A 21,569-nucleotide genomic window follows, 5' to 3' on the forward strand; every position below is an offset into this window, starting at 1 on the left:
AGAAATTCATTGAAAGCGCATTTCCGCTCTGCATATTGTGCGTTCTAAATTCAGTGAAAGCGCATTTCCGCTCTGTGTGCATATGTAAGTGTGTTGTGAAGTCGCTTGGCCTATGTTTGTTATTTGAACTTGGCACAACCCTGTAAACGCCCACATTTGTGGTTTGAGAGGCCCACCACCACGCCCCCAAGGGACTACTTTACCACTTTTGGCGTTTTGCTTTTTTAATGTATATGGTGTAAATATCTATAGCCTATGTCCTTCTGCCACATTTCCCCTTTCAAATGGTGTATTGGGTGTAGTGATTGGAGCATTACTTTTGGAGTTTACCTGGCTCAAAGGTTTGTGTTCTCTCTTTATAATAGTAGTATATATATATATATATATATATATATATATATATATATATATATATATATATATATATATATATATATATATATATATAATATATGCGTTCGTTGTAGTCTCTCCCACCACCTCGTCAGCAATAGAAAAAGACCACGCGACTCCAGTGTCTAAATTAGGCAAGTTGATTTATTTTCGTCAAGCCACAAGATCCGATGCGTTTCGGGCGTCCGCCCTTGCTTACAGATATCTATAATGGTGCACAACACATAACGCAACTCCCAGCATGCAAAAACACTGAAACTCACTTGGTAGGCCCACCTGAGCAATTACTTACTAGCATGCAGAGGGGAGAAGAGGGTGTGTTACTGCTTCTGTGGACTGTTAGCAGGTCTCTGATGAGAGAGCATGAGCTCTGAAACGCGTCAGGCTATGGAAAATGTTTGGAATGAAATGCCAGTTTGAAAGTAAAGTTTCTGATTAAACATCCTTTGCTGAGTGCGTCTTCAATTTTTGGACAATACTTTGGAAATATAGATACGCATCTGCCAGGTACATATATATATATATAACGAAAATCGCCATTCAAAATGTCCCTTCTTCGGAAAGAACAACGAGGAGTGGAGCCAAAATCTGGTGCAAAATCCTTAGTGCTTTATTTTTGTGCAAATAGTCAGCCAGCGATCCGTCATGACGCGTTTCGCCTCCACCAAGAGGCTTGATCACATGACCAATATATATATATTCACTGAAAAAAATAGGTTTCAGGGACATTATAGTTAGTTGGACATTTCACTCATACAAAATAATAGAAATTCCCATGTTATAGTTAGTTCAGCTAACTATAACTCGCCCCCGCAATGCACTGCTGATGACGTCACATATTACCTCATTCATGACATGGTCAGTGACAACACTGATGACATCACTGATGACATCATCCAGTGACTATATATTTCTATAACATTTAAATATGTTTTACATTTATATTATATAGATATATATAATAATGTATAATATATTATATATATATATAATATATATTTTTATTTATATTTATTTTTATTTTTATTTTTATACATTTACATTTAGGTGTATTGGAGAATGAATGGACGTATAAGGCTGAGGATGGATGATTAAGTGGGTGTGTAACTGACTGTACAAGTGAGTGATTGTGTCTTACTTAATGCATGTGTTAGCAACTGATACAGACATTCACACAGTTTAGGTTGTCAGATGATGTGTTAGTGGTTCCATTGTTTGGTTAGCAGCTAAATGATCATCTATATGGGCTATTGATTGCTTGTCTGAGTATCTGTATGGGTGCCTGAGTGTCTATGTACGTGGGTGGGGGCTGTGACTCTGTGAATAAATGTGTGGGTGGATAATTCACTGCGTATATGTGTTCAAGTCTGTATCTGTGAACGGCTGTATGGCTGGGTGAGTTTGTGTATGGATGTCTTCAGTGGTGAGTGAATAGATGCTTCAGTGGTACATGTGTGAGTAACTGCATATGTCAAAGGCAGTATATGTGAGTTTGGACTGTATATATGACTATATGTGAGAGTGAGTGATTGTGAGAGTGCCTGTAAGGACCAGTGTGTGCTTGTATTAGTTACTGTATTAGAGTGAAAGTATGTGTCAGTATATTTTTAAATAAGTGAGGTGGTATGTGTATAACTGTACAGGCGAGTAAATAAGTGTGATTCATTTTTTTCCATTACTGACTAGGGGTGTGAATAACTCTATAAATGAAAGTCGGTGTCTAAGTGTCTGTACAGATGTGCGATTGGATATGATAATGCATTATTGATAGCTGACTGTATGTAGTAGTAGTATAGCTTTATTTCGATACGGTACATATCATAAAAGCAGTACAAAAAATAAAAACATTGCAGAGATGCATAATATAAAATACCGTAGGGAATCATAATAAAAACAGTGATACACAAGATACACATTTAAGATATCCTTACAGATATTTACACTAGTATCTAAAACAGGTCACAAAAAACGCATTACTGGATCAATAGCTTTCTTGCAGTTCTTATACGCCATGCCCAGCCAAGAAATTTTGCCATGCAGCATGCAAAGAATGGGCGGGCATCAGAGCGCAGTATACGTAGGGCTTCTAGATGTGATCTTGTTCCTAGACTTCTACACAAGGGCTTTAGCCATTTCAATCTAGGAGCTGCATAGACACTGCACTCAAACAGGAGGTGGGCGACAGACTCAACCCTTGAATCGCAAAACGGACAAAACGGGACCGTTTGGAAAGGAGGATTCCAAGAGGAAGTTAGCAATCCTAGGGGGAGAACACCCACCCTGAATTTGAAGTATAGTGATCTGTCTCCGGAGCTGTGAATTAAGTCCAGATAAGGTTCCCTGAGGGGGAGCTCCTTGACTAGTAAGAACTGGGCAACAGATTTGCAATGGTTGGAGTTACGCATTCTGTTGCTTTTTACCCATAACCAGTAAACGTTCTTTAGGAACTGCTTGGGCGGTGCTGTTTTATTGGCCCAGGCATCTCCTAATCCTAGCTCATAGAGCAATCGTTTTACCTCCCTGAACCAGGGTACCTTATTGCAACCTGGGAGAGACAACAAATCTTTCAGGGCGTCAGCGTAACTACACAATTCTGGGACATTCCATACCCGGGACCAAAGTAGCAGGGGGCGTAATTTTGCTTGCTCACAGATTGGGCGAGTACCTGCATCCAACAAGAGAGGGATTGTAGGAGTACTGTGGGGTAGCCTCATCAGATCTTTATGGAAATTGTTTTCAAGATGGGCCAAGGTATCGACTCTCTGCGTGCCCCACAGTTCTGCGCCATATAGAGCTGCGCTTACAACCCTTGCTCTGTAGATATCTAGCTCTGCCCCAATTGGTTTCAAGGAAGAGGCTCGTTGTTCCTTGAGCAAGGCACCTGTGACCCTTTTATGAGTCAGAAACACCTTTTGGTGGTGTGCCTTCCAACTCATTGAGTCACACAAACGTATTCCCAGGTAATCAAATTCTTTGACTCTCTCCAGAGGGATGGAGTCTAAAACGGGTGGGGCGACGGATTTCTTGGGGGGGTTAAGGACAAGGAATTTGGTCTTGCTTATATTTATAGCTAAACCCCTGGTGTCACAAAAGGATTTAAAGCTAGAAAGCAATTTCTGAATGCCCGCTGGGGATTTCGAGATCAGGAGGGTGTCATCCGCAAACAGGAGCGTTGGGACTTTTCTCCCCGCCAGAGTAGGTGCATCCGCAGGGTGTTGCAGCAGATGCTCCACCACTCCGTTGACATAGAGAGAAAACAGAGTGGGGGCAAGCACACACCCCTGGCGGACGCCCCTGTCTACTGGGATGCGAGATGTTTTTTCTCCCTGGACACCCCACCTGATCTGGGCGAAATTGTCTTCATGGAATTTTTTAAGCAAGAACAACAGGTAGGTGGGTAACCCTAATCCATCAAGGACATTCCATAGTAGTGCCCGCGGGACCAGGTCGAAGGCCTTTCTCAAGTCTATAAAGACTAGATATAACGTACCCCCTCCCAGCACCACCACCTTCCAATATATCATTAGAAGGCGGAATGTTTGCTCGATGGTGCCTGTCCCTGTTCTAAAGCCTGCCTGGAAATCGGACATGATCTTTCCCTCATCGGCCCACTGCAAGATCCTACCCAGGACAACTTTCCCCGCAACCTTCTGTGATGAATCCAACAAACTTATAGGGCGATAGTTGGCTGGGTCGTCCCTGCTGCCTTTCTTAAAGATAGGCACAACTTCTGCACCCCTCCAAGAGTCAGGAAAAGATCCTCCTAGCAGAGCCTCATTTAGAAGTGAAGCGATTAATCTGCTCCACACTGCTGGGTAGGATTTCAGTAGGTCACCTGGGATCCCGTCGGGACCTGGAGCCTTATTGGGGACAATGCCCCTAATAGCCCTTTCAACTTCCTGGCTAGTGAAAGGGACGTCAATAGCAAGGGAATTAACTGTTGTAATGGACAAGGATCCCGGACATGGAAGAGACAAGTCCAGTGCAGCAGAATAAAGCTTGGAGAAATGGGCAAACCAAGCGTCACCCGGGATATTACAGGTTATTTGCTGATCAATGGGCTTATTCCTTGCTCTTAGGAGATCCCAGAACCCTTTGGAATCCTTCATGCTACTAGCTTCGGTTAGATCACACCAGAAGTGATGATCATGAGCCTCCTTTGCCTCAGCCACTATTTTTTTGTAGGATTTCCTTGCGGAACTAATAGCGACTTGGTCCCTACTCTTTACCGCAGCAATGAGCTCCCCCTTAGCAATACGACATTTAGGGGAATACCATTTGTCTCTAGCATTGGAGTCACTTTTGGAAACCACCCTGGGCTTAGTATATTGAATAATAAACAGTTTGCTCAGTGCTACTATGGTCTCTGAGAAAAGTGATAGGACTTTTGTACTGGATGGGCTTAAAGCATCAAGCCGAGGCTCCACCACAGACAAGATGGTCCCGGCTTGCGCCAACCTTGCCTCATCTGCTTTAACTTTTGCCCACTTCAAACGCCTGCCACAATTGGACGGAACAATTTCATGGGATGACTTCCAGATATGGACTTGCTTATCGTACTTCTTAGTTTGCCAAAGGGGAGAGAGGGTTAAACAAAGAGGGTTATGATCACTATCGCAAGATGCTACAACCTCCATATCTAGGTGAAAGGGCCAGAGATTATAATTCAAGATGATAAAATCAATTCTGGAGGTGTGGCCCGTTCTGTTATAAGTGTGAGCACCCATAAGGTCCGATTTTGATCGCCCATTCACTGGCCTCAGGTTGTGTTCCAAACAGAGTGCATTGATGTCTATCGCACTTTGTGTCCATTTGGGAATCGGGTCAAGGGACAGGATCGGGATACCCCTTCTTGCATCTTCTTCAAAGGAATCCAAAATATCTTCTTTTGCCAAGGGTTCAAAACAACAGTTAAAGTCGCCTGCAAGGAGAATATGGGAGTCGATCTTGCAAGCAGCTAGGTCGTTGCTAAGACCTGTCTGAGGTAGGCTTGATGTCCCGCTCCTGGCGCCCCTCAGATATAGGTTGAAAACCTCTAACATCCTTCCCCCCTGGCAATGTATTGAAATCCTCTGCAGGTCGGGAGAGTGTGTGGACCTATGGCTCACTTTTAGGCCCAGAGCAATGCTAACCCATATTAAAAGGCCTCCAGACGGGCGACCCTTTGAACCCCTTTGTTGGAGAGCTGGGACAAAATAGGTGGTAAATCCTACTCTATATTTTGGTTCCTGGGTCCAGGTTTCTTGCAGGATACAAATGTCAAATGGCTCTAAAAACACATTCCATTCTGGATTATCAAAGTTCCGATTTAGCCCTGCCACGTTCCAGCTTACAATCTTTAACGGGGGTACAGCTATGGTAGGTTGGCTGAAAGAGTGAGCAGATGCAGGTGGAGTAGGCACAGCCACTAAGGGTAACCTTTCTAAGGGCTCATCTTGGGAAATTTTGTGGGAGGTTGTGGGGACCATAATTCCCTCAGGCTGGGTTCCTACAGATGGTGTGGCCTGTATGGGGGCCTTGGGTAGGATGTGGGAGGGTGCCAACTGGTCATCCCTACCTTGTGGGCTAAAAGCTCCCAAATCAGTCAGCTCAGCTAGATCTACGCTACTCTTAGCTATCGAACCCCCCTCAGAAATAGAGCTATATGATGTTCTTACTAAGCCAGAGGGATGGACAGTGACTAAGGATTCGATGCCTACACAAAGGGAATCGGAACGCCCATGGGCTGGCAAAGATAGTACATTACCCGCTGTGTGGGAACCAGAGTGCCTGGGGAGTCAATCTACTTCCTCCAGGCCTCCGAATCTATTTGAGATTGGGAAACCATTCCAATGTGAAAGGGGATCCACTTGATGGTTATAGCGGTTTCTCCTTGGTTGGTGATGGACTAATGACCAATTGTCTGTCTGATTATACATGGATCGTGGGGGATAGAAAAAGGACAAAGGCCTCGGGATGACAGAGGACCCTTCACTGCAAGGCCACGAACATATATGCTGAGCCGTGTGTGGATCATCAAAAGTTACGACTATACAATCCCCCGCGTTCGTTTTCCTAGTTGGGCCCACCCAGGAAGTTCTGCGCACCATCAGAACTTTACTTCTGCGGCCATTGGGAATAGGTCTGTTGACATTAAGCCAATGCATTATTTTATTTTTCAAGGACCAATGATTCTCATATTGGCCACTGCTAATCTGAGGAACTCCCGTCAGCACAACTACAAAGTCGTTGGCTTCCGGGGGAAGGTCAATATAACCCCCTCTAAAGTTATTCTTTACCTGGAAGTCCTGGGTAGGCGGTATAGTCGCCTCGCCAGGCTGGAGTTTTGAAGTTGTACCAGATTTAGTGTTAGCAGGTAAGTGGGTGGAAGCCCGTTTGGGGGCCTTAGGGATTGTGGCAGTTGACATTTGGTCCACCGCCACAGTCCTCGGTTTGGGGACCGGGCGTGCAATGGTAGGTATAGTGGGCAGACTTTGGTGTGCTTGTGCTGTGGGAGCTGGGGAAATAGCATCAGCTACAGGGAGGCCCTGGTTCTCAAGACTTCTCAAACCGAGAGTGGCCAGAGCAATAATGCTCTTTTCCATCTCAAGTAGGTTATTTTCGATTCGTGAAAGTCTGAGATCTAGAGGGGAAAGAAGCTTTTTAAGGGATTCCCATACCAGATCTGTAAACCTTCAGTTTCTAGGGTGGTACCGGGTGATTGCTCAGTGGTTGTCCCCGCCCCACCTCCCTCCGCTGGGGGCTGCTTCCCAAGAGGCCGGACACCTTTGGTGGTAGGTGTTGAGCCTTTCGTCAGTGTCAAGTGTTGTGACACCGCAATTTTCGCCTTCTTCCGTGAATAAGCGGAATGAGAGCGAGGCTTCCGGTTTGGTTGTGTAGCACTAGGGGCATTAAAAACCACTGGAGGGGGAAGGATAGTAGTGACATTCTGAGTGCAAGAGGTGGCAGGTACACTCTTTCCACAAGGTTGGGTTGTAAGACATGGTGTGGAGAAGGGACAAGTTGGAGCGGGGTCGGATGAACCTCAGCCTGTGAAATTATACAATGGGGAATGGGAGGGCGCTCTGGAGTAACCGCCGCAGCTATGGGGCCCAAGGAGGATTTTTTGGAGGTAGCAATAACTTTAGACAATCTTCTAGCCACTGCCAACTCAAGAGATACCCGAGTTTGAAGCTTGGATATTTCCTGGTCAATGGCAAAATTAGTGCGGGTAATGAAGTCGTCCATTGGACCACTAATTGGATGACCACCTTTAGAGGCCTTACTCCTGGTTATTCTAGTGCACATATCTTAAGCAAGGGGCAAGGCCAGGCAACAAATAATATGTGGAATGGAGGGCGGAGATTGAACTTTGTGGTCCTCTGTAATAGGGAACAGTGGGCGAAAGAGGATGGGCCAGTCCAGTCCGCTCAGTCCTCGAACGGCCTCAAACGGCCCGCTCTTTGCCCGGTCTTCGCCCCGGTCGCTCCCGCGCGCGCTCCCGCGCAGCGTTTGGTGTCCGTATTTGTAGATCCAAGGTCAATGGGCGGGGTTTGGTGGAGGTGGGGCGGGGCGGTCAGGGAGAGCGGGGCCAGGTGATACGGCCGCTTACACCGGGACTCTTGGGAGTGTGAGCCCCGGGTTCCACTCGCAGCCCTGCAGCCTCTCAGACCCCCACCGAAGCGCCAAGCAGAGGGAGAAATCCGAAGCGGGACCCGCGGAGCGGGTTCCGCAAGCCGTTGACAGAGAGCCTTTACAAACAGCAGCACAGTCCAGGTAAGAGAGGAGTGTCCCACGCAGCACAGGGTCCTCCCCTCTTTCCTATTGGTGGAGGTGGGGCGGGGCGGTCAGGGAGAGCGGGGCCAGTTGATACGGCCGCTTACACCGGGACTCTTGGGAGTGTGAGTCCCGGGTTCCACTCGCAGCCCTGCAGCCTCTCAGACCCCCACCGAAGCGCCAAGCAGAGGGAGAAATCCGAAGCGGGACCCGCGGAGCGGGTTCCGCAAGCCGTTGACAGAGAGCCTTTAAAAACAGCAGCACAGTCCAGGTAAGAGAGGAGTGTCCCACGCAGCACAGGGTCCTTCCCTCTTTTCTATTGGTGGAGGTGGGGCGGGGCGGTCAGGGAGAGCGGGGCCAGGTGATACGGCCGCTTACACCGGGACTCTTGGGAGTGTGAGTCCCGGGTTCCACTCGCAGCCCTGCAGCCTCTCGGACCCCCACCGAAGCGCCAAGCAGAGGGAGAAATCCGAAGCGGGACCCGCGGAGCGGGTTCCGCAAGCCGTTGACAGAGAGCCTTTACAAACAGCAGCACAGTCCAGGTAAGAGAGGAGTGTCCCACGCAGCACAGGGTCCTTCCCTCTTTTCTATTGGTGGATGTGGGGCGGGGCGGTCAGGGAGAGCGGGGCCAGGTGATACGGCCGCTTACACCGGGACTCTTGGGAGTGTGAGTCCCGGGTTCCACTCGCAGCCCTGCAGCCTCTCAGACCCCCACCGAAGCGCCAAGCAGAGGGAGAAATCCGAAGCGGGACCCGCGGAGCGGGTTCCGCAAGCCGTTGACAGAGAGCCTTTACAAACAGCAGCACAGTCCAGGTAAGAGAGGAGTGTCCCACGCAGCACAGGGTCCTTCCCTCTTTTCTATTGGTGGAGGTGGGGCGGGGCGGTCAGGGAGAGCGGGGCCAGGTGATACGGCCGCTTACACCGGGACTCTTGGGAGTGTGAGTCCCGGGTTCAACTCGCAGCCCTGCAGCCTCTCAGACCCCCACCGAAGCGCCAAGCAGAGGGAGAAATCCGAAGCGGGACCCGCGGAGCGGGTTCCGCAAGCCGTTGACAGAGAGCCTTTACAAACAGCAGCACAGTCCAGGTCAGAGAGGAGTGTATGTATGAATGACTGTATGGGTAAATGAATTCATGTGTGTGTGGACATAGGAATTAGTCAGTGGATATGTACTAAGTGGTATTGGTATGTTCATGCTTTCTAAAATTATACTCTGAATTTTACAGTGAGTGTATCAAGTGTTATAAAAGAGTCTGATGACCTGCATCGGATTCTCATGTGGATGATGTCATCAGTGATGTCATTTGAGATGTCATCAGTGATGTCACTGACCATATCATGAATGATGTAATATGTGACGTTATCAGCAGTGCGTAAGGGGGGAAGCGATATAGTTAGCTGAACTAACTATAACACAGGAATTTTTATCGTTTTGTATGAGAGAAATGTCCAACTGACTATAGCGTCCCTGAAACCTATGGTTTTTTCAGTGAATTTCTAAGGTTTTTTAAAGGCTAATTCCTAACTATAACATCTGTAAAACCTATGTTTTTTTCAGTGAATTTCAAAGGTTTTTTAAATGCTAATTTCTAATTATAATGTTTATTAAACATATCTTTTTTTTCTGTGTGTTCTAATTATCATCCCATTCTCAACCTGGGGAAAACTGCAAATCTCACCATCCTTTCCATCGATACCTTCCGCCAACAAAATTGCCACAAACTAGAGCCACAACTAACGCTAATAACATGCAAAGTAGACGTTCCCGTGCAAAAAAAAACATGAAAACACCACTTCCCCATATTTTAAACAACCAGCCAAATCTGCAATGAGATCCAAAAAGCAGACGGCATACCAGTAACAAATTAACATCAACCTTTAACTGGTGTAAGGAGGTAAACTAACTACTGTATGAATTAGACCCCACTCACAGCTACATCTAAAGACAAACATGGGATAGAGATACTGATCATGCAGTTCCGACACCCAACAAGGCCACAACACCCAGCGCCACCACCACCAGAACCTCCCCCCGGATGACCCCCCCCCCGCTACTACCACAGAGGTAGCGCAAAACAGGACAACGGACCTTCCCAAAATACCATGGCTCCTCAGCCGCACAATAGCTGAATGTTGGGAAATGTTGTAACCAACTATATATGAAGAAGGCAAGTCACCCATCAATAATAATGCACACAATGATAAGTGTAACGCTGATGTGCTGCACAGACCTCACTATGCAAAGCACAAACCTCTGCATGTGGAGATATACTATTGATACTTGTAGTGTACTGCACAGTGGACGCAACTATGTTATCTCAGGAAGTGGGGAAGATCTCGGTTATATAGCTGTGTTGTCCCCCCCTGGAAGCGGAAGAGGAGTGGGCTGATCCAACGTACGCCACTCCAGCATAGGAGTATGAATATATAAGCCAGGCCCTGGGCACGGTTCAATTCTGGGAAGACCAACAAGTCTGCCAGGCCTGCTCCACACAAGCCCCCTGCGAACCCAGCACTCAGGGTGCGCACACGCTGAGTGCTCCAGGTGCCACTAACTGTGCAGCTCAACTCAACGCCACATGGCTGTGCGCCCATCCTGACCGCTGCCTGTGCCCCACACTGGGGTTACACGTTTCAAAATTTAAGATTAGTAGCGATTCAAATTGTGTAAGAGACTATAATGGGTTAAGAAGACCAAATGCTCCCAATCTGTGCTGCTCAAGTCAATGTCACGTGCCTGAGGACCTTTGCTGACCGCTGCCTCTGGCCTGCACTGTGGAAGACCGGCGACACGTGGTGCCAACTAACCCTGTTCAACGCAAGCCGATCCCACATGTGTAACTGGTTCCTGAGTCCTGAATGGCAGCGACCCAAACTTCATGGCAGTGACCACAGCAGCAGACTCCCTTCAATCAGTGAAGGACATTTCCATAGGGAAGTCCAGCGACACGTGGTACCACTGAACCTGTACTACAAACGCCGGTGGGGCCACCAACGTATGCACATGGCTAAGGGCCCTTGCTCACCGCTACCTCTGACCTACACTGTGAAAGACCATCGACACATAGTGCCACTAACCCTCTTCAACACAAGCTGATCCCACATGTGTAACTGTATCCTGAGTCCTGAGTAGCAGTGACCCCAACTCCCTGAGACAACTACAGGAGCAGACTCCCTTCAATCAGTGAGGCATATTGCCATATGGAAGGATGGTGACACGTGCTGCCACTAACTCTGTTCAACACAAGCCGATCCTACATGTGTCACTGTGTCCTGAGTCTTGAATGGCAGTGACCCCAAGTCCGTGGCTGCGAGCCTGCGACCACAACACCACACTTCCTCTGATCTCCCTCCCTCTGATCAGTAAGGCATATTTCCATATGCAATGGCGAGGACACTTGGTGCCACAAACTTTGTTCAACACAAGCAGATCCCACATGTGTAACTGTGTCCTGAGTCCTGAATTCCACTGACCCCAAGTCCGTGGCAGCGACCATAGCACCACACTCCCCTCGATCAGTGAAGCATATTTCGATATGCAAGGCCAGCGACACTTAGGCCCACTAACCCTCTTTAACACAAGCCAATCCCACATGTGTAACTGTGTCCTGAGTCCTGTATTGCACCAACCCCAACTTCATAGCAGCGACTACAGTACCTCACTCCCTTCAATTAGTGAGGAGTATTTACAGATTGAAGTCTGCCGACAAGTGGTGCCACTGAACCTGCACTATGGAGGCCGGTGGGGCAACTAACGTATGTACATGCCTGTGGGCCCTTCCTCATTGCTACCTCTGGCCTACACTACTGTCAGCAGGCCTCACAATTCAGATACAGTCCCAATTCTACAAGACGCAGTCCAGTAGGCAAGACACATTGCTCCCAGAGCGACCCATCCACATCAACCATCATGACAGGCTCATACAGACTCAATGCTTCTGGTACCACTAACCCTATTTAACACAAACCAATCCCACATGTGTAATTGTGTCCTCAGTCCTGAACGGTAGTGACCTCAACTTCGTGGCAGCGACCACAACACCAGACTCCCATCAGTCTTATCTGTTGTTCTTTTCTTTAAATACATTTTGTTATATGTAAATCTATACATGACTACGATTCTTCTTTCTCCAACCGCACAGGGACACTACCGGGCCCAAGAAGGTTCTTGGAGGTATGTTGGTAATGTGAGAAGAGGGTAGGTTACCTGCTAATTTGGGGAGAGGGAGCGTCAAAGGGGTATCACTCACAGAAAAAACTCTGATATCTTTTCACAAATACCTCGGACAGATGTCAGCCGACGGACTTTTGTAGTCTGAGTTATGAACAGTTCGGACCCAGGCTTGCAGAGGGACAGCTGCGGCCCGTCCGTTCGAATACCAGATGCAGTACTATGAGCCGTCCGCGTCATTGTGTCTATCCCTGCCCTGTTCCGTCGTATGCCACGCCACGCCACTCTGATTACGTTCCGATGTTGGCCCCACATAGCTACCTGTCGCAGGCGTACTCGCTGTTGGTGTGCAAGTCAGTGGTCTAGTTCTCAATATCTCACGGCCACTCCATGAGAGCAGGTTTACACACACACCACACCCATCCAGCACATGCGGCACAGGCCATGTGACCACACAAATATAATAGATCGACAACGTCACATCCTTTATTGCCGGTGCTGACTACCTGGCGAACGCTCCATGGGTCTCAACCATAAAGAGTCCATGAAAAGTTGCGCAGAAGGTTAGTTGCACCCTCAGCTATATGGCCGTCAGCGACCTACCATCCCCTTGGTGCAGACTTCATATGCATAGAGTTAGTGCCACCCCAAACTCATGTGCTCATCAGGAGCCTACCACTATGTGGCACAAACTTGAGTTTCACAGGCTTACCAGCACCAAACACCGAGGTGGTCTCCGTCATTGATGACTCAGGACTCGGTGACATGTGTGAGATCTGCAGGGCCGCGGAGAAGCTAAAGTGGTCTCCACCATTCAAGTCTCACCGACATCTGTGACATCCGCGGAACAGCTAATGTGGTCTCTGCCATTCAGGACTCAGGACTCAGCAACACATCTGAGATCGGTGAGGTTTTGATGGGAACGTGCAGTCCGTCCACTGCTGCACACTCCCCCGGAACCAGGTAATTATTTGCTCATGGATGCACAGAGGCAACAGTCTCTCTCTCTCTTGCTCTCTCTCCCTCTCTCTCTCTCTCTCTCTCTCTCCGTCTCTCTCTCACTTCTCTTTCTTCTCTTTCTCTCTCTCTCACGCTCTTTATTCCTTTCCTTCTATCTCTCTCTCCCTTCTCCCTTTCTCACTCCCTTTCTTTCCTTCCCACTCTTTTTCTCTCTAACTTGTTTTTCCTTCTCTGTTTCTCTCTCTCAGTCCTTTGATATGTGCATTACACACGTCCTTATTTTGTGCTTTATTTTTCCGGCTCTGTTGACGACATCCATTGTCCCCACAGGAGTCTTCCACCTTGTTTTTTGCTATTATTTTTGTTAAATTTTGTTTATTGGTTTATTCTTTATATATATATATTAATAAAAAAATATAATTTAAAAATAGTTTATAGTTTATTAAAAAAAAAGGTTGACAAAAACAATTAGTTACCTTTTCGGTTGTTTTCTTAACTGCTGTAAGACTCTTTCTTGTTCTTATTACTATTATTTGCTGGTATCCACCATGGTGTTAAATATTGGAGCACTTATCGCGGGAATACTGGTGATCTCTGCAGTTTTCACCAACTTCTGAATACTGTGTTAGATTTATCTCAACTGTACTTGCATTAAAGTACTGATAATGAAATGCAGAGTAGCCGTGCCCGTGCAAAAAGACACGAGGTACGCCTTTGCTATTTATTCTAAATACTAAAATCCTGTATTGAATTGCATTGCGGCAGTGCCTGCACTTACAGTGTACACACAAAATCAATGAAGAAATCTCATTGTATTTATATTGATTAGGAATAGTGTGTCAGGTGCTGGATCTTGACGAGATACACTGCCAAGTTCGTATATTGTTCTGCACACAAAATAAATGACATCACAATTGCAATATGTAAATAATTCCGGCGATAACCCACGTTACCACCAGGAACTTTAACCTGCTTTCTGCTGGTGTTAAGCAGGACGACTACCTGCAGCATGAAAGGAAACACAGCCAAGAGCCACACCAGAACACCCACAGGTGCCATAGAGTCAATGATCACGGTACAGAGATACCCATGAGGGCCACAACACTCATCGCAACAACCCCAAGACCACCAATGCCCCCCAAAACGCATCTGACCAAGTGTGTCCGTGTGGTCATTGTGTTAGCATATTAGGCACAGGCCTTGCAACATCACAGTATGCAGTCTTCAGCAGACGTTACCATGTCACCTAGGGTGTTGGCAGTGACCCTGGACATGTAGCTATGCACGCATCTCCTGCAAGCAAAACACACGTGTAGTGGTCCGGTGTACACAGGTCAGCGCAGGGGTGTGCCTATCCGGCAAGGGAAACGGGGTGTCTCTGACATGTCCATGTGCAGGAAGTACGGTAAGTGTGTCTCTGTGTTCTGGTGTGGCCTGCTACAAGGGCCACAACAGACGATGTTGTAAAGTGGCATACACCAAGACCAAATGGCACTCTCATGGTGAACTTTGAATGCTGCAGGACATGCCGGAATAGGCATTATTACAATGCTATGCCGTACGAGTACACAGGATACAACAGCACACCGTACAAAAGTGTGGTGGCTCGCGGGAGAGAGGAGCAGCTGTTTGGCAATGTAAACACACATATACCACGTGCTGGGCATATCATCCATGATGACCACTGTTGCAGACATCCCACAACACCAAGGACCGGCCTTTGTACACATCCTGTATGAATGCAGCATGGTTTTCACTTCTATGCTCATTCAGTGATGTGATGTTCCCGGGTTGTGTGACCTATGCTCCTTGTTGGTGTGTTTCATTTTGGCCATTGTTTGTCTATACTTGTGCTGTACTTGGTTGTACATGTGTACCATTGTGCCCATCTCCTCCGTCCCCCCACTCCCTGCTTCTTCCTTTTCCTGCTGCTGTTGTTTCTATAATTTTGCTCCTCCACACATAAATACATGTAAAGAACAAATTAAAATACTTCCTTGATTGTTCTACCTTTCAAAACTTCCCTCTATTAGTTTCTATTTAATTTTCCATATAAACAGTTTTTTTCGTATTCAACGACACATCGAAGTCAGCAGTGCAACGTATTCTATCAACACACTTTCTAGAACATTCTACAACATGTGCAGGTTAAAAGTTCATTTATGTTTTTAAACCTAACAATATTTTTTTGCAACATTTTCTCGAACATTTAACGGCACCTGCAGGTTAAAAGTTCACGATTGTTTTAAGTTCAAACAGTGCCTTCCAAATGCAAGTAGCAGGTGTGGTTGAGTTGAGCAACTTTTATCCTATAATATGTACTCCTTGTTCAATCTTCTTTTTCTTAACCAATCACAAAGATGCTTTTCCACAAAACGAGCGTGCACCCTACTTTTAAAAAGCAATGCTTTTCATCTCCCAATCAGGTATCGTTTTGTATGGGAAAGAAAAAGTTACCCATCTTTAAACATATATCTTATTCTACGAAGGAACTGCATGAGCTACAGACATCTTTCCATACCTTTCAGCCATACCTTCAAAATGCTAGTGTGGATCATAGGACATAGTTATGTTTTCTGGTGCAAGAGGTATGCAGAACAGAGACGTATTGACTTAGACCTAGGTTTACAAAATGTGTACATTAAATGGTTTCCACAGAGAGGATTTAAGTGGCACCAATTGTTGCCTTTGGTTAAAACCTGTTTGCATCTCCAACACCCTGACCTCATTATTGTGCACTGTGGTGGAAACGACCTAGGCACATTGACTAGGGTAGGTTTGGAAATGCTTATGAAGGACACTTTTAGACAATTGATGTTACTTTTGCCTCAAACTGTCTTTGTATATTCCAATATATTCCAAAGACAGAAGTGGAAATGGTCAAAACAATTCTGTCCTCAAATTGAAAAATCTAGGAAGAAAGTCAACAAAGCTGTGTCTGCATACCTTAGGGACAACAAAATGGGGTCCATCTACAACAACAACATATGTTTTGATATGGCTGATATCTACAGAAGTGATGGAGTACACTTCACAAATCAGGGAAATCGAGTTTTCCTGAATAACTTGAAGCTGTGCATCCGCACTTATTTTAAGCTCCAACTAATGAACACAAGGGCTCTTTTTAGAGCCACCCTATAACTTTCAATTCAGGCCCGCTATTTTAGGGTTAGGTAACGGCAACTCCCGGACCATCGCCGAAATGTATTCTCCACACAGCTGTGGCACAGATGCCACACCATCTCACTTTGCAGCACAGAGCTCTTGCTTTAATCACCGACTCTACTCACCCATAATAATAATCCACATTTGTAAAGGGCAAAAAATCACCCGTAAGGGTCTCCAGGCGCTGGGGGACATCGGGAAGATTAAGCAAGCTATTGCCCACTTCACAAATACTGACTTGATTTGATACACGCGAATTTACCTTCGCACTCCCTGTATAACACACCCTAAGCACCATACACAAATTACAATGTTCAAAAAAAAAGTTCCTCAAAGAAGGTATAACTACATGCACACTACTTCGACAGATGTGGCACAGCAGCCAGAGCACATGACTTCACAGCATATGACACACAGTTTGGGCCCACGCTTTCATCCCAAGTCCGCCAGCAGCTCACCTTAGCACCATGAGACTAGGCAGCACCTCACATATTTTCCGTACCTCAGGACTTTCAGACCAGTACGGGTCAATAGTTCATCCTAATAGGTATAAACATATGCTGACACTACTTCTACAGGTGTTGTGCAGCGGCCACGACACATGATTTTGCAGCATAACACACAATTTGGGCTCTCGCTTTAATCCCAGAGTCCCACACCAGCTCACCTTAGTAGCATCAAACTCTAGGCAATGCCTCACTTTATTTCCGTAGCCCACCACTTTCACACCGGTAGAGGTGAATACTTCGCTTGGCACCCCCTCTGTAGCACACCCTAAACATCCCACATAGGTTACAGTGTTCCTACCCTCCTGTTTCCCACTTTTTTAGCCCTTTTTTCCCCTTACTCGCTTGAATGAAATCACAAAATGGCAGCCAACACTTCCTAGTTGCAACCGCTCACAGCCAATCAGCAGCAAGCTCGTGCTCATAACGCCTCAGCCAATCAGATGGCTTAATTCCCAAATATCGATATCTGTAAATTTTTATATTTCTCAAAAACTACAAAACAAATTTACACCAAACAAACAAAAGCATGCTTTCTAGACCCTTCTCCCTGCCAAATTTGGGGTAATTCCGTTCACCCGTTCGACCTGTAGCCTTGTCTAAAGTTTCCTATGGAAATTAACATGGAGAAAACATGTTTTGGGATCCCCCTTTTTTCTCGGCCCCCCCTTGACGAATCACCCCCAAACCTTTAACATAGGAGCTCATATCAACAAAGAATTAGTTTTGAAAATTTCATGAAGATTCATCAAACAACGCCAAAGTTATAAGCAAAACAAAACATTTTCTTCCAATGGAAACTAGTTCCAAACTATAACTACCTACTGGTGACCACCAGTAGGTAATAAATATATATATTTAGATGGGTTCTTTGAGTTCTCTAGCACATAGCACTTTATTCACTTTTTGGCTGTCAGCCAAAGGTAGGGCAACTATTGCTTTTTAATGAATTTTCTATACATCTGCGATATACATGTTAATTGTAGTGGACCATTTCACCAGCAACCTACAGCGCATCGTAGTGTCCGTTTTCTCTGAATGGTGCCTGCAATGCATTTTGGAGTGTAAATATAAAGACGGAGTCTCAGTGTGGAGGCATCCATGGAGGATTAACAAGCCGGATGTGTGAGTGGAGGCCCATTTGTGGGCTTGAAACGTCTCAGACAGTGGCACATAACTGAGGCACACACTACAAGACCCACAAACCAACGCAGACTCATTTGAGTCACCCATTGGAGGGCTCATATTTTTAAGTGGGTGGTGTGGCCTCTATGCCAAAATGACTGTGGCGCTTCTGAAGCGTGCAACGACAGCGAAACGCGTCTGGCGTGACTAACAGGCATGCTGTAAACTGGATCCGCCCGCCGATCCGGCTTTTACCTCATGAAGGTTGCTGCAGTGGATGTCAGAGTGCGTCTCCACAGGTGGGAACCTTGGAGCTTTGATCTATATATATATATATATATAGTGAGGAGTGTATACGAACTTTGTTGCCTTGCGAGAGAGTTCTCTTGTGGCGGAGTTCGTCTCGTCTTTCAGAAATATAATTACGCCGTATTTTACCATGTCTGCCACCGTGTTAAGAAGCAGGGAGCAGGCTGCCTTATCTGTCTTTGTCCCCCCGGCTGGGGGGGCGGCTGCTCCGACTTTGCCGAGTGATACTGCAAGCTCCACTACACCCAATGTACGGGACTTATTTCGCAAGCTGGAAAAACTTATGAAAAAAGAAATGTCTAAATGGTGGGAGAACAAATCGTTGTCAATGTATCTGGAGGTTGGCCGCGTACCGCGTGGCTTAAGGATTACACTTGCACCAAGCTATGATAATCCCGACCCACTAATGCTTGAAAAATGGGCGGTGACCAATTTAGATTGCTCGGCGAAATTAATGGCGATTCTTGTTGAATTTGCGGAAAGCGACCGAGCGAAGATACAAAAAGAGGTTGAACTTGTAGAGGCGGAATTAACCGCACTAGGAGAAAGTGATGCGGTAATGAAAAAAAATGAGAGAGGAAATGGACTCTCGACTTGCTAAAGAGGAGGAAATAATAAAAAAACGCAAAGCACTCAAGTTTGAAAGAGACCGATTGGATTACCTAAATGGCCATATCTTTACTTTTGCCCGTAAATTTGAGAATAAGGGAAGTCACTCAGTAGCGGGGGGTGCTGGGAAAGTATTGAACAGCAATGTCAGCACTATTTCTTCCATCAGTTTGAGCTCTACTGAGGGAAATGACTCTGATGGGGGTCAACAAAACACCCCGTTGGGGTTTACCGCACTAACGCCTGCACAGGAGGTCCAGCGCCTATGCGAGGCAAGAAGAGAGACTTTGCGCCCGAGAGTGAAATTCACTCAAGTAGGACAATGGCGAACCGCAAGCGGGCAGAGCGGAGACGAAGCCACAAAAAGAGGTGGGGGTGCAAACAGGAAACAGAATCAAAGGAAATGGGCGAACAAGAAACGGGGCAACCAGCCGGGTCCCCTTCAATAATCAATCTGACTGATATCGTCCTAACCCCCAAGGAAACTAAGATTTTGAGTCTGGGTTTGTCATTTTGTCCACCACGAGCGTTTGACTATGCAGGAACTCGTATGGACACCTACAGATTCATAAGGAAATTGAAGTTGACTAAGTTCCACCGGCTTAGACCAAGCAAAACCAAGAAATTGACCTCTTTGGAATCTAATACCAATCCTATGCCTCTATTAGCAGGAGATGCTCCTTCCTTTGAAGACATCTGGGAATTACAAAACGAGCAAAATGAATCAGTACTTGAAATACCCTCTCTCACGCCTAATCTGAACCCTGGGCGTGAAGTAGCAAGAACGTCTTTCAAGCCCAAATCAACCTTCAATCCGATCTCTGTCCATGACAATCTGGACATCTACCAGGAACTAATAGTGGAGGACCTAAAAAAACTGTACATCAGTACAAATAAGAAAAGCCAAGCCATTGCTAGACAGAACCAGTGCTACAATTCACTAATCAAAAAATTGAGAACCAACGAAGGGTTGGTGGTGAAACAAGCGGACAAGGGCGGTAATATCGTCCTCTGGGGGCGTGAGCTATATCTAACAGAAGCAGATAAACAACTGAGTGATACATCCTGTTACCGCAAGACCAACATCACCGTGATTAGAGCAGCCTGGAATGAACTAAATGGCAAACTCATTGGCTGGCGGAGCAGTGGGTTGATCACATTAGACGAACTTAAATTTCTAAAAAAGGAATTTCCTGTGATACCCACGTTTTACCTTCTGCCGAAGGTCCACAAGGATCCTCGGGTCCCACCAGGTAGGCCGATAATATCGGCGATTGGAAGCGCAACAGAAAACCTCTCAAGGTATATTGACTATTTTTTACAGGAGTGGGTGAAGGGACTGAACTCTTACATAAGAGATACTACTGACTTTTTGTGCAAACTGTCTAAACTGGAGTGGAAAGAAAACTATATATTGATGACACTGGACATATGCTCTCTCTATACCTCTATAAGACATATGGATGGCATGAAGGCAGTTCAATTTTTTCTTGATAAACGCCCTATGCATGACATTGAGCATAACAGAATGCTCATGGGGATGTTACAAATTTGTTTGCAGCAAAATTTCTTCTCCTTTGGTGGCCAAGCCTATCAACAGCTTAGGGGGGTTGCCATGGGGTCTTGCTTTTCCCCCAGCTTCGCGTGTCTCCACATGGGGCTGTGGGAGGAGCAGACCCTCATGGGACAGCACAGGACTATCGTTGAACAAAATATTCAATTATACCTCAGATATATAGATGATTTGTTTGTTGTCTGGAGTGGTTCAATGGACAGTGCTGTTGAATTTGTTGCTAAACTCAATACTAATGATGTGAATTTACAATTTACATCGTCAATTAGTGATATTTCAGTGCAGTTCCTGGATGTAGAAGTCTACATTGATAGACTGAACAATAAATTGGAGACGAGACTGCATAGAAAAATTACTGCCGGTAACACATTGTTACATGCCTCAAGCAGCCATCCCCAACATTTAATTCGCAGCATCCCTTATGGGGAGATGCTGCGCATTAAACGTATCTGCAGTACTGAGTCTGAATGCAGATTAGCCCAGGAGCAGTGTAGATCACGCTTTTTGGAGAGGGGGTACAGTAAAAAGCTGGTGGAAGTCGCTATAACTAAAACTAACAAATCTACCCGAGAGCAACTACTAGGGATTTGTCCAGTGGGTAGCAGTGACCTAGCTGAGATTCAGCCTTTAGTTAAGGAGAGAGTACAGTGTCGAGCCATTGTTACATACAGCCAACAACACAGTGAAATACGTAAGATCTTTTCACGGAATTGGAATTTGGTTCGGGGTGATCCGATAATAGGAGATCTGGTTAAGAACAAACCTGATATCACCTTTAGGAAATCTCCTTCGTTAGGCAATGCCATTGTCAGTAGCACCATGGACGTTCCCAAAAAATGGTGGGAACGTATCACTGGGTTTAAGAAATGCCAGAGCTGCAAGGCATGCAAACATGGCATAAACAAGACCCATTTTTCCAGTCCTTTCCATGACACTCCTGTGGCCATTAGACAGAAGTTGGGGTGCAAGACCGAATATGTTGTCTACGTATTAGTGTGTCCTTGT

The sequence above is a fragment of the Lissotriton vulgaris genome, chromosome 5 (genome assembly GCF_964263255.1).
Source record: "Lissotriton vulgaris chromosome 5, aLisVul1.2, whole genome shotgun sequence".
Taxonomy (NCBI): domain Eukaryota; kingdom Metazoa; phylum Chordata; class Amphibia; order Caudata; family Salamandridae; genus Lissotriton; species Lissotriton vulgaris.